The sequence below is a fragment of the Prunus persica genome, chromosome G7, assembly GCF_000346465.2.
Source record: "Prunus persica cultivar Lovell chromosome G7, Prunus_persica_NCBIv2, whole genome shotgun sequence".
Taxonomy (NCBI): domain Eukaryota; kingdom Viridiplantae; phylum Streptophyta; class Magnoliopsida; order Rosales; family Rosaceae; genus Prunus; species Prunus persica.
Genome location: NC_034015.1, coordinates 6,572,564 through 6,587,675, shown reverse-complemented (window position 1 = coordinate 6,587,675; position 15,112 = coordinate 6,572,564). Strand labels below are relative to the sequence as shown.

The window sequence follows — 15,112 nt, the reverse complement described above, 5'->3', positions numbered from 1 at the left end:
ATAACTATTACAGTGGAACATATTAATACATCCACTTGGAGGTTAAAATATAAACATAGTAATAGCAAGAGAGCCAACAATAGCATGTATTTTCCCAAATATTTATTCATAGTATACAAAATAAACTCTCAAACATATATTCCAAAAAGACTAAAAAACAATTCAAATACATATATTCCAAAAAAGACTAAAAAACAATTCAAATAGCAATCAAAACTTGTTTACATTTAATTTCCATAAAATACTAATACCACAATTAGAATAATAGACTTTCATAAATAACCCGATCTCATCCAATCCATATACTTTAATAATAATCGTAATAATACTAAATAATGATAAATTCTTAGAGATCCCATATCCTCATCAACCCATATTAAATAAATTTTCAATCAAAACTCATTATGCAAGAAGTTCCATATTAGAAGAACGAAGTACACTTAAAAACAAACGTCCACTCATTTACTAATAATCATAGCCGAGACCCAAGACTCACTTTTACAACCCATTGATCAAGTATCCCATGCTCATCAATTCCGTAACTTCAATTATCAAATTAATATCTAAGAATTCTATAAGATACTATAAAACAATCTCGTAATCCCAACATAATCAGCATAACTCAAATAACAGTCAAGATTCGTTAATAAGGTCGTTCTAATATTCCTCGAAGGGTGAAACTACCTATGAAGACTCATGGCCAACCGAGGGGTCAAACTGCCCAAACTTGGTCAACCGAGCCCGGTGCCCACGACCTCAGATTTCGGATCCGAAAGTTCTTACAGGGTTTAACACACCTATCCTGCAAGTTCAGTCCGAATCGAACGATCGGATCACTAGCGATCACACGATCGGACGGTTACCGTTTAACCTAATTCTTGAATTATTGTACTGAATCATTCAGGGCTCCAATTCACAATCTGTGAATTCCTACACGATCCTAGAGGTGCCTAGATCAACATATATGAAAATGGAGTCGATCCAAAGGTCTGAACATATCGAACCTGGATAACGCCTAATATGCATAATTTGATCGACGGTCAAATAATAACCAAAATCAAATCCGAGCATACCGTCGTACTCGAGACGACATGAGGATCATTTTAGGACCAAATGGGTCACCCAAAAAGTGCCTACGCACCGGTAGCATGTGGATGTTTAGAGAAATTTTGGTGACCGGAAAATCTCCAAACCGCCGGTCAAGACCTATATCTACATAATCAGGACAATGAGTGGAACAACTTTTGTTCTTGTACCATAGCTAAAAAGTGACCAGAACTTGCCGAAAACACGAGCCGAAAATTGGCCAAACTTTAAGAGATAATTTGAGTTCCGAAACGTAGAAATTGATCCTAATCAACCCAATCATCAGCTAGAACACATTGAAAGAATGAAAAATCATACATAGATCGAAGAAATTAGTGGTCAGAATCTCTGAAACGAGTGTCGGAATTTTTATGTAAAAACCAGTCGATATTTTACTTCTTCTAGCAATAGGTGTAGAAAATCGAGGCTGAGAAGGGGTAGGGCCAAAATATGGAGGCTGCAAAACCTGGGGGGAGTTGTCACGCGATGGGGAGCTCGGAGAGAGAGAGACAGAGAGAGAGAGAGAGAGAGAGAGAGAGAGAAGCAAAAATCAGATTTTTTAAAATCCCATTTTGAAATATTTACGGTTATGCCACTAGGCTTCTATAGCTCATAACTTCTTCGTTACAACTCCGATTTGAGCCCACTACGTGTCTCCGGACTCAGATCGACGCGATCTACGTCATGATGTCATTCATTTTCTCAAAATCCTTCCGGTTAAAAAGTGACCAAAAGAACCCTATCTCCGAGGGCAAAATTGTAAATTTCTAATTCATTAAATTAAATAAATTTATGAAGATTAATTAATTGATTAAAATTGGGTCGGGATGTTAGAAGAGAAATCCATGATCATGAAAGAGACTACAGACACTCCAATGAAAATGCATATTTTTCTTTTCTTTCTAGTTTAGAAGAATGGTAATGACGAAAAGTTACTAATTTTCCCAAACCAGATAATGCATAGCCCTTTGGGATCTTTCTAGAATGAATATCTATAGCTGGTTCTGAATGGAAATCTTCCATATTTTCTTATTTCTTTGCAGTCCGAAAAAAGGTACTTGTTCCAATGATGAAAGCGTAATGTCCTTCATCATGTACTTTTGTGGAGAACTCAGTTGGATTAGACTCCAGTGTAAAATCAATCGATTTATTGTTAAGTGCAGGGGTGGATGATGTACATGAAGGATCCACAGTGATAAGAAGGTTCCTTAATTTGTGACAAAAAGGTTCTTCTCATTCTCGATGATGTGTGGATTCCTCCATAACCCCAAATTCCATAATTTCATCGCTTTCTTAGTCTTCCCCTCTTGTCCATATTTTTAAGCAATGCATCCAATTCTTTTTTCTATATATATAACAAGCAAACTTCGTATGTAATTAAGCTTTGGATCAGATGCTTCTAGGAAATTCGGGTTTGCTTGTAATTACCTTCTCTTGAAGCAATGCTTGTTCGTTATTTTTCCCTTGTGTCTATTTATAGCGTACGAAAACTCAGTGGCTTTTTCATTTGAGTTCTCTGCTTATGCATTGCTTTCAGTTATTTGTATTGCCTTCTCCTTGATTGCCTCATCCATGGGGTTTTTCATTCAACATTACGTCTTATAACAGTTGGTGGAGAAACTTACACTCATACAAGGATATTAGAGGTACGTACATCTTGGAAACTTTCTGTCTTTGCACTATATGGTTGTTGGTTTTACTCTAATCCATTGAAAAACGCACACACACACAAATTAGATAATTTGATATATGTATAATATATAGATGCAAATAGTATATTGATCTTGTGAAGTATATATTTTTCGATGTCTTCTTCGTACCTAAGAATTTCATGTGAAAAACTGAAATAAGGTGTAGTGTTAGGAATGACAAAATGTTCAGTTATTCAACAATACCCTTCAATTTTTTAGTAAAAATTATTAATACTTAAAAAAAAAAAATTTCTCTTATAATACCTGGAAGAAAAAAAAAAACAGATTCAATCCAAAGAAACCTTAGCAGCAAAATTCCGATGACCAAAAAACAAACATTGATAAAATATCATGAACATTGAATTGCCTTACTCTTGTATATGTGCAATTCATACATCCAGCAACAAGTCAAAAGAGCCCACAAAGAGTCTTGTTTTGGAGACTAGTTCCAAGTCTGGCCATGGGTCGCCACTGAATCACTGAGCCTGCCGAATGGCAAGAGATGGTTTCATGGATTGCTTAAGGTGATCCTCAACTAATTTGAACTGGGTTTCCACTTTGACCACGGCTTTCACTATTGTCCGGCGAAAAGTCTATATTACCCCTAAAAGATAAACCATATACTAGGCAAAAGTAAATAATTTGACAATAAAATGACTAAAATGCGATGTGTGAAGGAATTTAAGGATGCATAATTTAATAACTAGCCCCTTGGCACATGCTCAAGCATGTGCCAATTGGTTTTCTTTTTTCTTTTTCTTTTATTTTTAGAATTAAGAAAAGATAACATGGGTAGTTATGTTCCATAAAAGTAGGACTTATTATTTGATTTTGTTTTTATTTTTATTTTTTAAATATGAAAAAATGTGAATTTACAATATTATCCTTATTTAATTAATAATTTCAATTCTTAATGTTTGAATTAACCAATGGCATTTTTTGGTATTTTGAATGTCACTCATGTGCCAATTGGTTTTTATTTATTTATTTATTTTTATTTTTAGAATTAAGAAAAGATAATATGGGTAGTTATGTTCCATAAAAGTAGGACTTATTATTTGATTTTGTTTTTAATTTTAATTTTTTTAAATATGAAAAATGTGAATTTACCACATTATCCTCATTTAATTAATAATTTTAATTTTTAATGTTTGAATTAACCAAGGGCCTTTTTTGGTATTTTGAATGTTTCACCATTTTCTACCTTTTGCTTTATATAGAAGAAGATATATATAGATTTAATAATAACTGAATCCGGGTATAATTAAATAATTTAATGAAGTTTGATAATTAACCCTTCTTAATTAACAACAACCCGATTTTTAGTATTGTTCTTCTTTGAGTTGAAAATGTTATATCGTTGTCTTCAAAAAATAAAAATAAAATAAAATAAAAAGATAAATGAATCTTTTATATGATAAATTCATTAATTAATGTGTCACACTCCAGACTACAGTAGAAATCTAGAGCCGAGTGTGCGATAGATAAAAGATAAATTAAAAGGGCTTAGATTATGGATCAGAATAAATTTCTCTTATAAAATAACTCCAAAATCTTACAAAAATTCCAAAAATAAATAAAGATTTATCATTCTCATATAATTCAACCTTAAATGGTTTAGTCATTGACTCTACCACTAATTCATCTAGGAAAAAAAATTAAAAGGGTGAGGGATAATCAAACCACATCTCAGAGAATAGATTATGTAATGTGCCAGTCAAGCAACGTTATTTTACACACACTCAAAAAAATATCATGAAAAGATACACCAATCAACATCATATCAAATCATCACTTCTGATGCAGCGAAGCAACAACAAGTTGTTGTCCAACTCTATGTCCATTTGTAAATATACAAGTAGTCATCAGGTAGTGCTCTTTTCCTTGGTCTTTGTGATCTTCCTAACTCTGTGTCCATTTGTTCATGGTTTTGTTCTGCTGGTTGATTTTCATTTGTGTTTTCTGGTGGCAGAACTTGCTGTTCTTGAGTTTCTTGTTCAAGTATCATTGGATCTCTAACTATTTCATCTTCCTGAGATTGCGTGCTACTCAAGTCAAAGCTAGGTAATACTAGAATTCTGTTATCTGCACTAGAATTCATTGTGTCTCCATTTTCTATTATAACTTCATCAAAATGGAAATTTTCTTCTTCTGTTGCCTCATTTTTAGATTTTAGAAACACTGCTCTTTGAGTTTCTACAAATCTAGTTGTATTTTGAGGGCAGTAAAATCTATAGCCCTTAGTTCTTTTTGGATAGCCAACAAAATAGCCACTGATTGTTCTTGAATCCAACTTCTTTTCCATAGTTTTGTATGATTTTGCTTCAACTTTTACAGCCCCACACTTTGAGGTAATTCAAACATAGTTTTTTTTTAACCCAAACTTCATAAGGATAGCATTTACACATTTAGTAGGTACTCTATTCAATATATAATTTTCCGTTCTCAATGCTTCTCCCTAGAATAACCTAACACTAACTTTGGTAAAAAAATGGTTGTGGTGAAGGTATAGAAATATTCTTCTCCTATGCAGTCCTTTAACTTTCTCTAGATGGGGTGAGATATCAATATGAGTGTGTCTTGACTGCCACAGAAGGGACCTCTATATATATGCATTGCTTAAGTATTTTGCCCATAGAAGACCACTTAAACAAATCCTGATTGCATTAGGATAGAATGTTTTAATCCATGTAGGATTAGGAATCCTCAAAGCTCTAGTTTTCTAATTAAACTGCACTTTAAACTAGAACTGCAAATATTCTAGAGTTCTGTTTCTTGATTAATACTAAACTGCAACTGCTTGATTAGAAGACCATTCTAATATGGTTTATTACAATGTAATGTCTTACACTTCTACCATAGGTTTCCATTCTCTAGACTTGCCTCTGAATCTAAAGAATCTCTGCATGCATATTTCCATAAAAATCAGCAACTTCGATATTAATTCCTCCGCCATTCAAACCCAATGCATGAACCAACTGCTCTTCCAATCCACCTCGATCATTATCACCATGGTTGCATTCCAGAATCTCCATATAGGCATCTATGAATTTCTATCTTTGGAGGGCTTCCACCGCTCTCGACATATCTTCCATTATATGTTGCATCTCAGTCATCTATCTGTGTTGGGCTTAGTTCCTTTGTCCACAACCTCTACCATGACCAATCATGGTGTGGAGGAAGGATTTTCCTAGCCTCCGGTACCAGTTTGATGCAGCGTAGGGTCTATAAGTTGTTGTCTAGTGAACCAACCTGTCCCAAAATACATATAAGAAAATGATAAAGCTATAGCATAGAAGTTAGAATGAAGATAACTGAGTTCTAGGTAAAATATCCTAAAAGAAACTGTAGAGACTAAAGTCTGTAATTATATGCATAAAAAATTGAATACATGAGTCTCTTAATAGCTTATTTGTACTAGAGTAAAGCAGCCTAGCAATCTTATCCCTTTGTTTCTAAAGAAAACCTAATTGGCAAAGGAAATTAAAAACCAATAAATCTAATAATAAAACTTATTCCTTTTGATGAGCCCTCTAATAATAAACGAAGTGTTGAAATAAATATAAAATATATGCAACATAAAATTTTGCCAAAAACAGCCAACCCTATTTTTATATTGATCTATTTTTCATTGGACTTTGTACAGATTGGGAGACAAGATACAGAGATAAGCATTTCATCTATGTGTCTTTGATCTCACAAGGAAATGGATATTGTTATTTCAATTGCGTCCAAAATTACAGAGTCCTTGGTGACACCAATAGGCAGAGAATTTGGCTATTTGATTTACTATGATACCAACATGAAAGATCTAAAGGATGAACTTAAACAGCTTTTTGAGATGAAAGATGGGCTGCAAGAATTGGTCAATGCTGCCAAAAGGAATGGTGAAGTTATCAACTCTGATGTTCAAAGTTGGCTAACAAGTGTTAACAAGTTAATTCAGAAAGTGTTGCATTTTGAGGAAGAAGTCAACATGAAAAGGCGATTCTTGTACCGGTGGAACATAAGTAGGAAAGCCACTAAGATTACACAAGATGTTCGTCATCTCCAAAAAGAAAGAACATTCAATAATAATGTTGCCCATCCTGCACCTCCACCGATGATATGGTCAACATTCAAAGAAGGTTTTAAGGATTTTAAATCCAGAATGACATGTGTGAATAGCGTGATAGAGGTTTTGAAGAATGAAGAAGTTAGAATGATTGGGATTTGTGGTATGGGGGGTGTGGGTAAAACCACAATGGTGAAAGAAATCATCAAAAGATTGGCAGGATTGAAAGTATTCGATAATGTTGTGATAGCAGTTGTGTCTCAAAGCCCAAGCATTCGGAAGATTCAATCAGAAATTGCAGAAGAGCTGGGGTTTACATATGACAAGGAGGATACCGAAAGTGGAAGAGCGCGAAGGCTCTATAGAAGACTCATGGAAATAAGTAGGATCCTGATTGTATTAGATGATGTGTGGACAGAGCTTGATTTTGAGGCTATAGGACTTCCTTCTGGACTTACTCATAAAGGGTGCAAGGTTTTGTTGACCTCACGAAACTTGGAAGTGTGCAACGCAATGGGAAGTCAAGAAATTTTTACAATCCCAGTTTTAACACCAGAGGAATCATGGGAACTCTTTCGTGAAATCATAGGTCAACCCTTGGACTATCCTGATTTGGCGAAACGAGTCACGAATGAGTGTGCAGGTTTACCTATTGCTATTTTAACTGTTGCAAAAGCACTAGAAAATAAGAGGAAGTATGAATGGGATGATGCCCTAAAACAGCTACAAAGTTCAGCTCTTGGAAGCATCTCTTTGATGAATGACAGAGTTTATTCAAGCATACAATGGAGTTATGATAGATTGGAGAGTGATGAAGCGAAGTCATGCCTCTTGCTTTGTTGTTTATTTCCTGAAGATTATGATATTCCAATTGAGTATTTGGTTAGATATGGATGGGGTCGAGGGTATTTTAGTAACACTGATTCAGTGGAAGAAGCAAGAAATAGAGTGCATTCTTTGGTTGACAAACTTCAAAGAAGGTTTTTGTTGCTAGATAGCAAATTGAAAGACCATACCAAGATGCATGACATAGTTCGTGATGTTGCCATATCAATTGCCTCAAGAGATCCACATAGATTTCTAATAAGATGTGATGCTGAAAAGAAAGGGTGGCCAAAGATATACGACCATTACACAACAATCTCACTGATACCAATTAATATTGATGAGATCCCAGTTGGTCTGGAGTGTCCAAAACTTGAGCTTCTACACTTAGAAGGCGACTGTTATTCTAAAAATAGCATGGACATCATGTGTAAAGGGATGAAAGAGCTGAAGGTTTTAGCATTGGTAGATGTGGGTGGGATATCAACCTTGCCAAGTTCACTAGGACTACTGAAGAGCCTTCGAACCTTGTCCCTAAATGGTTGTCTTTTAACAGATATATCTGATGTTATTGGAAGTTTGGAAAATTTAGAGATCCTCAGCTTTCGTGAATGCGTTAACATCTTAGAGTTGCCGAAGGAAATTGGACTTCTTAAACATTTATGGTTGTTAGATATCACGGATTGTAATCGTCTTCAGAAGATTCCACATGGTCTCTTATCGAGCTTATCTAGTCTTGAAGAGTTGTATATGTAAAATAGTTTTCGCAAATGGGAACAATCAGCAGCAAAAAGCGAAGATAAGAGGACGGCAAGCCTTGTTGAGGTGATGTCTTTGTCTAATCATTTGAAGGTTTTAGTCATAGATATACCCGATTTCAGCTTCTTTCCAAAAGACTTTTACTTGACAATCCAGAGAACAATAAGATTCGACATATCCATCAAAGGGGTTCATGGAGATTCATCAACAAGTACTGGTTGTTATGCATTCGAAAATAAATTGGATATTGTTAAAAGTGATGCAACAGAATTCATGGAGATTCAAATTGTTCGACTCTTATTTAAGAAATGTGAAGATTTAAACTTGGAAAAGATTAAGAATTTAAAGTATGTTCTCAATGAATTAGACCAAGAGGGATTGCAACGCTTAAAAGTTTTAAGAATTTGGAAGTGCCCTGAGATAGAATACCTTGTAAATGGAGCAAGTTGGACTCAACAAACAGCCTTCCCTCTCATTCAATCAATCCAACTCATGCAGATGCCAAAGCTAAAAGCAATGTGCCACGACCAACTTCCACAGAGCTCTTTTATCAACTTAAGATCTCTTGAATTACATAATTGCCCAGTTTTAAAATATGTCTTCTCTCTATCAGTAGCAAGCAACTTGGTTCAACTCCAAAGCTTAATTGTTGCCAATTGTCCCCATATGAAAGAAATCGTCTCAAAGGAGGGGAGGGAACATGAGACGGCGTCGGACATCATAGCTTTTCCTAAATTAACAAATTTGACACTCCTATATCTATCTGATGAATTCGTTGGTTTCTACGAAGCCAATCATGAGGTATGTTACATATATAACTTATTATTTCCATGCTTGAATTGTATAATTGTTTTGTTAATTGTTTGTGCCTCAAATATATATTTTTTTTTTGGGTCTGAATTTAGTTTGACTGTTTTCTTTCCTAAAAACTAATAATTTCATTTTTTAAAAGAAATTGTCTGAAGTTGATCTATAAAATGTTTCTTTGAATATTTATAATTAATGAATTTTTTCAGGTAAAAATGCCTAAGGATGAAAATGTGGTAAGAACTTCAAATGATGAGCATCAATCTTCTAGAAGCTTTGAAAGAGTGGTATTTCCGTCAAAGTGCATTTTATGGTTACAAAATCTGGAAGAAGTGAAACTAAAATTTGACGATGGCATTGTAGATGTGTTATTTGATTTGAAAGGCCATATGGTTAGGGATGGGCAGGCAGTTCCAGCATTTTCTCATTTACGAAAATTGAAGATTTCACTTACGACAATTCCACACTTTTGGAAGAACATTCCGCGTGGATTCCAGGGCTTCCAAAACTTAAGATATTTAAAAATAAAAGATGGTCGTGATCTCCAATATGTGTTCCCACATTCAATTGCCAGGCTACTTGAGAATCTTGAAGAGCTCAACATAGCGCAATGCTGGGAAATGGAAACTATAGTCAGATCTGCAGATGAAAATGAAAAAGAGGATCAGACTGGCTTCCGACTCTTGAGAGTCTTTGTCCTGATGCTTCTACTTCTTTATGGTCAGCCACCAAAGTTATGTCTGTGAAAAGATGCGACAAACTGAAGAAATTGGCTTCAGTAATTCCACAAATAAAAAAGTTGCAGAAAGATTCAACAGCTCATCGCAAAGATGAAGACGAAGGTATTTCATCAGGATCATGTGGATGTACACCTTATTCATGTGGCCCAATGACCAAACCAACTTCAAGAAGAAATATTGTTCAAATATTGCCACGTCCAGTCAATCAAGAGGTAAGCATTTCAATTTATTTCTATGAACCTCTACCCTAGAGCTAGAATTGAGAATGACAATTGACATTGCCATATTGAAATTATATAAATTATATACGGTTTACTCAATTGATGTTTGATTTTCTAGGTTGCACCAACAAATCTTGATCAAGACTCAAACGATTACGATAATCTAGAACGTCTTTCTGTACAATCTTGTAAGTCATTGGAAGTTGTTTTCCAACTCAAGGGACCAAAGGCTGTGGAAAGCCACAATGTTCAAGCATTCAATAAGTTGTGTTACTTGTTGTTAAACAAATTGCCAAGTTTAATGCACGTATGGGAAGCGGGCGGTTCACCTCATATCACAGGCTTTGGAAACTTAACATTCTTAAGTGTATCCCACTGTGGCAGTTTACGATATTTGTTCTTGTCAACTGTAGCCAAGCTCCTTATCAGTTTAAAGGACTTAAAAGTTGGGAATTGTGAGAAGATTGAACAAGTTATTGCAGAAGCAGATACTGAATGTGTTGACCAGGAAATTACATTTCGTCAACTGAATTCCATAACGCTTGAAGATCTACCAAACCTCATTTGTTTCTCTATTGAAGCTTATACTTTGAAGTTGCCATGTTTGAGGGAATTGAAGGTTATAAGATGTCCAGATTTAAGGACATTTGCTTCTAAGGTTGTCAACGCACATTCTGTAATCAAAGTACAGACAGAGTTCGGAAAGTCTGAGTGGATGGGGGACCTCAATAGCACTATAGGGAACATTCACGAAAAAAGGTATGCTCTTGAATGTTTACTGGTGTTTAATCAATAATATAACAATAAAAGTGTTCCTTTTTCAAACCTGATTGCATCTCAATAATACACATTCTTTTCTTTTGAATACAGGGAAACACAGAGAAGTGCAGAGGTGAGTATATATATGTTTCCATCTCCAACTTCTATATTAAGGGAACACTGATGTTTGCATATCTTACTATAAAAAAATATGCCATATTATGCCATATTAACGTAAGAATTAAATTGAGTTAGCAAGATCAAATTACAATTTTAATGATATAAACAAAAAAAAATTATGTGTGAGAATGTTTAAGCTTTGATTTGACAATAAATTACAATGTATTTCATGTGTGTTTGATGTTTTTTTAATTCAAGTGTTCTATAATTGCGATATAGTAGACGTAAACAAAACAAACAACCTAATTTTGGTGTGGTATTTCATTAGAACATCTCCAATGGGCTCCTCCCTAGATGAGATTCTAAGTTAAAATTTAGAGTGAATGTCAGGAACCCAACTCCAAATATGCTCCTGTCTTGATCCTAGAATAAGGAGACCCCTGGGTGTTCTAAAATATGAAAGAGAAATGTACACTTATATTTGTACATCGTTCTCTTCAACCCCTCTCTCTTGTTGAACAAAATACTTCTTCGTGCAAGCCAAATCGCACAAAGGAAATCATTAAGATGGGATTTCTAGATGGCTAGGATTTACGTTAACTGGGTTTCTGATAGATTAGTTTAATGTATTTTGCATCTCCATATGATGATATATAGGAATTGAAGGAACTTTTCTGTTTTTAGTGATATGATCATGTTTTTGTTTGGTTAAATTATACTGATAGGAATACTGGTCAGCATGGTCACATTCTTTAAGGATTTGTGGGACTAACTGATGATAGCATAATTCAATTTTCCCTAGCTAGTTTCTGATCTAAGTATCTCAAAATATGAAGTTCTACAGTTTTCTGAATGTTGTAGCTTTCTGCATCATTATCAAAACACTCCGAGGCTCGTTTTAAGTCCCAAGTTGACGATTCTCACATTTAGTGCATTGGATGAACACTTTCAATGCGGTGTAACTTATTTTGTTTATTCGATTTTAGTACAAGCTGATGAGTATTATTTTTCTAGTTTAATATTGTTTCCCTCCTTTCAGCTGAGTTCTGTTCTGAAGGTTGAGTTCTGTTCTGAAGAATTTTATGAGGATGTACATACAGAGTGAGTTATTGAAGTATGGAATAGCAAGTTGCGATTTCACATCTCCAACCTCATCAATTCTTGAGAAACAGTTCCATATCAATTCCAAGTGTTGAAGTGTATTATATAATTCATGTACTGGATTTCATTTGTACACCAATCAAATGTATTTTTTAGAGTTATCAAGGATTGATGTTAAATTCTCTCTTCAAATAAATAGTTCTTGAAGATCCCTCTGCTTCAATTTTTTTGACTTCGTTAGCCGAATATAACATCAAAAATGACTTTTATTTTAAAGGTTCGTAGGTTTATGGACGGACTGATTTGGAAGCCAAGTGAGAATAAAATAGCAAATACGGTGTACAAGGCAACCTTATGATAATTGGATTTGGGACAATAAAAACAGTTACTTTATAAAAATATGTAGTTTGAAAATTAAAATCATATATTGTTTTCACTTTCTTTTAATGTGTGACCATTTTTTAAATTATGGAAAAAAGTTTTTTTTTTTGTTGAGAGAAAATGGTATTGTATTCAACCCAAAGAGAACATTACATGGTAAGAACAAGCATGTTAATGGTGGTCTCGTTAAAACCTTCCTGGGGAAAACTACAAGGGATAAAACCTCGGATTAGGAAAGAGCACCACCCATGCTAATGACTAAATAAAAGAGTCAACACCCCTATTACAAAGTCAGACAAAACGAGACCAATCCTCCCTAACGCCATTTAGAAGCCAGAGAGGTCCATCACCCAACCAATAAAAAAGCTCCTCCACTCGAAGACTATAATCTGCAATACGATGAGCCACAATGTTGGCAGAACGGGGGATAAAACGAACACAAGAGGATAACGCCGGAAGAAGACGCCGAATTTCAGTCACAAGCACTCCCTTAGGAGCTAAACATTCTTCCTCCTTTGATAGCAACTGCACTGCAGCCAGGGAGTTAGATTCAACTACAAGGGCAGAAGTGATGCATCTAAAGCAAAAGAGAGACCCACTTTGAAAGCATAAATCTCGATAGCCAACACAAACAAGTGACTAGGTGCCCTCATTGCCACCGCCCCTATAAGAACGTCGTGTGAGTCCCGAACAATCAGACCTACCCCTTGAAGACCATCCCGCAAATCCAAAGCACCATCGACATTGAGCTTAAAAAAACCAACCTGAGGAGGACTCCAATGTTGGTCCGAAATGGGCAAAGAAATACACCTATGAAGTAGTAACTGAGATTGATAATATTCCGCAACATAGTTCTTTATACAAAAAAGGAGATGCTCCGCAGACATAGGATCAGAACCCAAAAGGATAGGATTCCGATCATTCCACGATAGCCATAGCACAATAACAAAAAAAGGTTGCTGAGCAATTGGGATTAAATGCCATGCAGCCAACAGCCACGTAGAAGCGTCGTCCAGAGTCAAACCAAGAAAAACTGTCGGCAGTTCCGAAGACTCCCACACGGGACGAATAATTGGGCAATCTCGTAGGCATGAACTGATGTCTCTCAGCCAGTGGTGCAACGAAAACAAGTCGCATCCATGGCGATTTTACTGTGAAAAAGGACAGCTTTTGTCGGGATGCCATTTTGAGCAAAATGCCAAAGAAAGTGTTGTATTTTCGCAGGCACTTTCATTTTCCAAAGATGCTTCCATAATTTTTGTGACGGAGAAAAACCAGTACCAGTGCTAGTGTGACTGAGAGTAAAATTCTGATATTCTAAGGCAGTCCAGTATCCACTCTTCACAGTATATCGCCCATGTGTAGTAAAGTGCCAAATTCTACGATCGACGTTATCACAGACCAAAGGTATAGACAAGATAGTCTCTGCTTCCATGAAGGTAAATAAACTATAAACCTTGGGAACATCCCACCACCCACTTATCAAAATCAGGGTGCTAACCTTAGTATCCATAGGGACACGTGATGCAGTTTGAGCCATGAATATATGGCAGTGGGGAATCCAGGCATCACCATAAATTTGTACCAGCCGACCGTCACCAATCCACCATCGCAAACCACATAATAAGAGCTCTTGACCCCATAGAATAGACTGCCAAGTATAGGAAGGAGACGAACCTTCCTGTGCACTTAAGAAATCAGTAATAGGGAAATACCTAGCTTTCAGCATCCAAGCTACCAGAGAATTAGGAGATTGGAGCAAACACCAACCTTGTTTTGCTAATAGAAATTTGTTAAAATTGACTAACTCCCGAAAACCCAACCCTTCTTCCGACTTATGTTGGCATAGTGCTTTCCAGTTTTTCCAATGAATCCCCGCGCAGCACCCTTAGACCACCAAAACCGAGCAATAATACTTTCAACCTCATTGCAGATCGCAACGGGGAGCCTGAAGACGCTCATTGAGTAAGTAGGCATAGCTTGGAAAACTGCCTTAATCAAAACTTCCTTCCCAGCTTTCGAGAGTAATCGACCTTCTGAGCTAGTGATCTTTTTCCACATGCGATCTTTAAGAGTACGAAACAACAGTTTTTTATTTTTTTCCAGCAACTGTAGGAAGTCCCAAATATTTTTCATGGCAGGGGACAATAGGAACACCCAACATGGCTTGAATTTGGGCTTGTGTAGCCAGCAGTGTAGACGGACTAAAACATAGGGCTGATTTATCCAAATTAACCTGTTGACCAGAAGCCTCCTCATAGATACGAAATATCCGCTTGAGCTCAGTAACTTGACGGGGTTCAGCATCACACACTACTACAAAAAGTGAAAAAGACGACCAGAAAACAACGACGGTCTAAGTGAAAACCGTCGTGGTTTTTAAAAAGACGACGGTTCTAAAAACACCGTCGTGTAATACCACCTTAGACAACTAAAAATGGAGATTCAAATGGCTGTTCAAAAACAACGACGTACCTAATTAAAAAACCGACGTCTATTTGAAACAGATTTCCGCAGTGTAAAATCAAAGCCAACAAAGAACGGCATAAGTTATGAATCGACCGACGT

At 35.8% G+C, this 15,112-nt stretch overlaps 1 pseudogene; it reads left to right on the top strand.

Annotated features, from left to right (window-relative positions):
- LOC18771526 lies at positions 2,633-12,290 on the top strand (annotated as a pseudogene).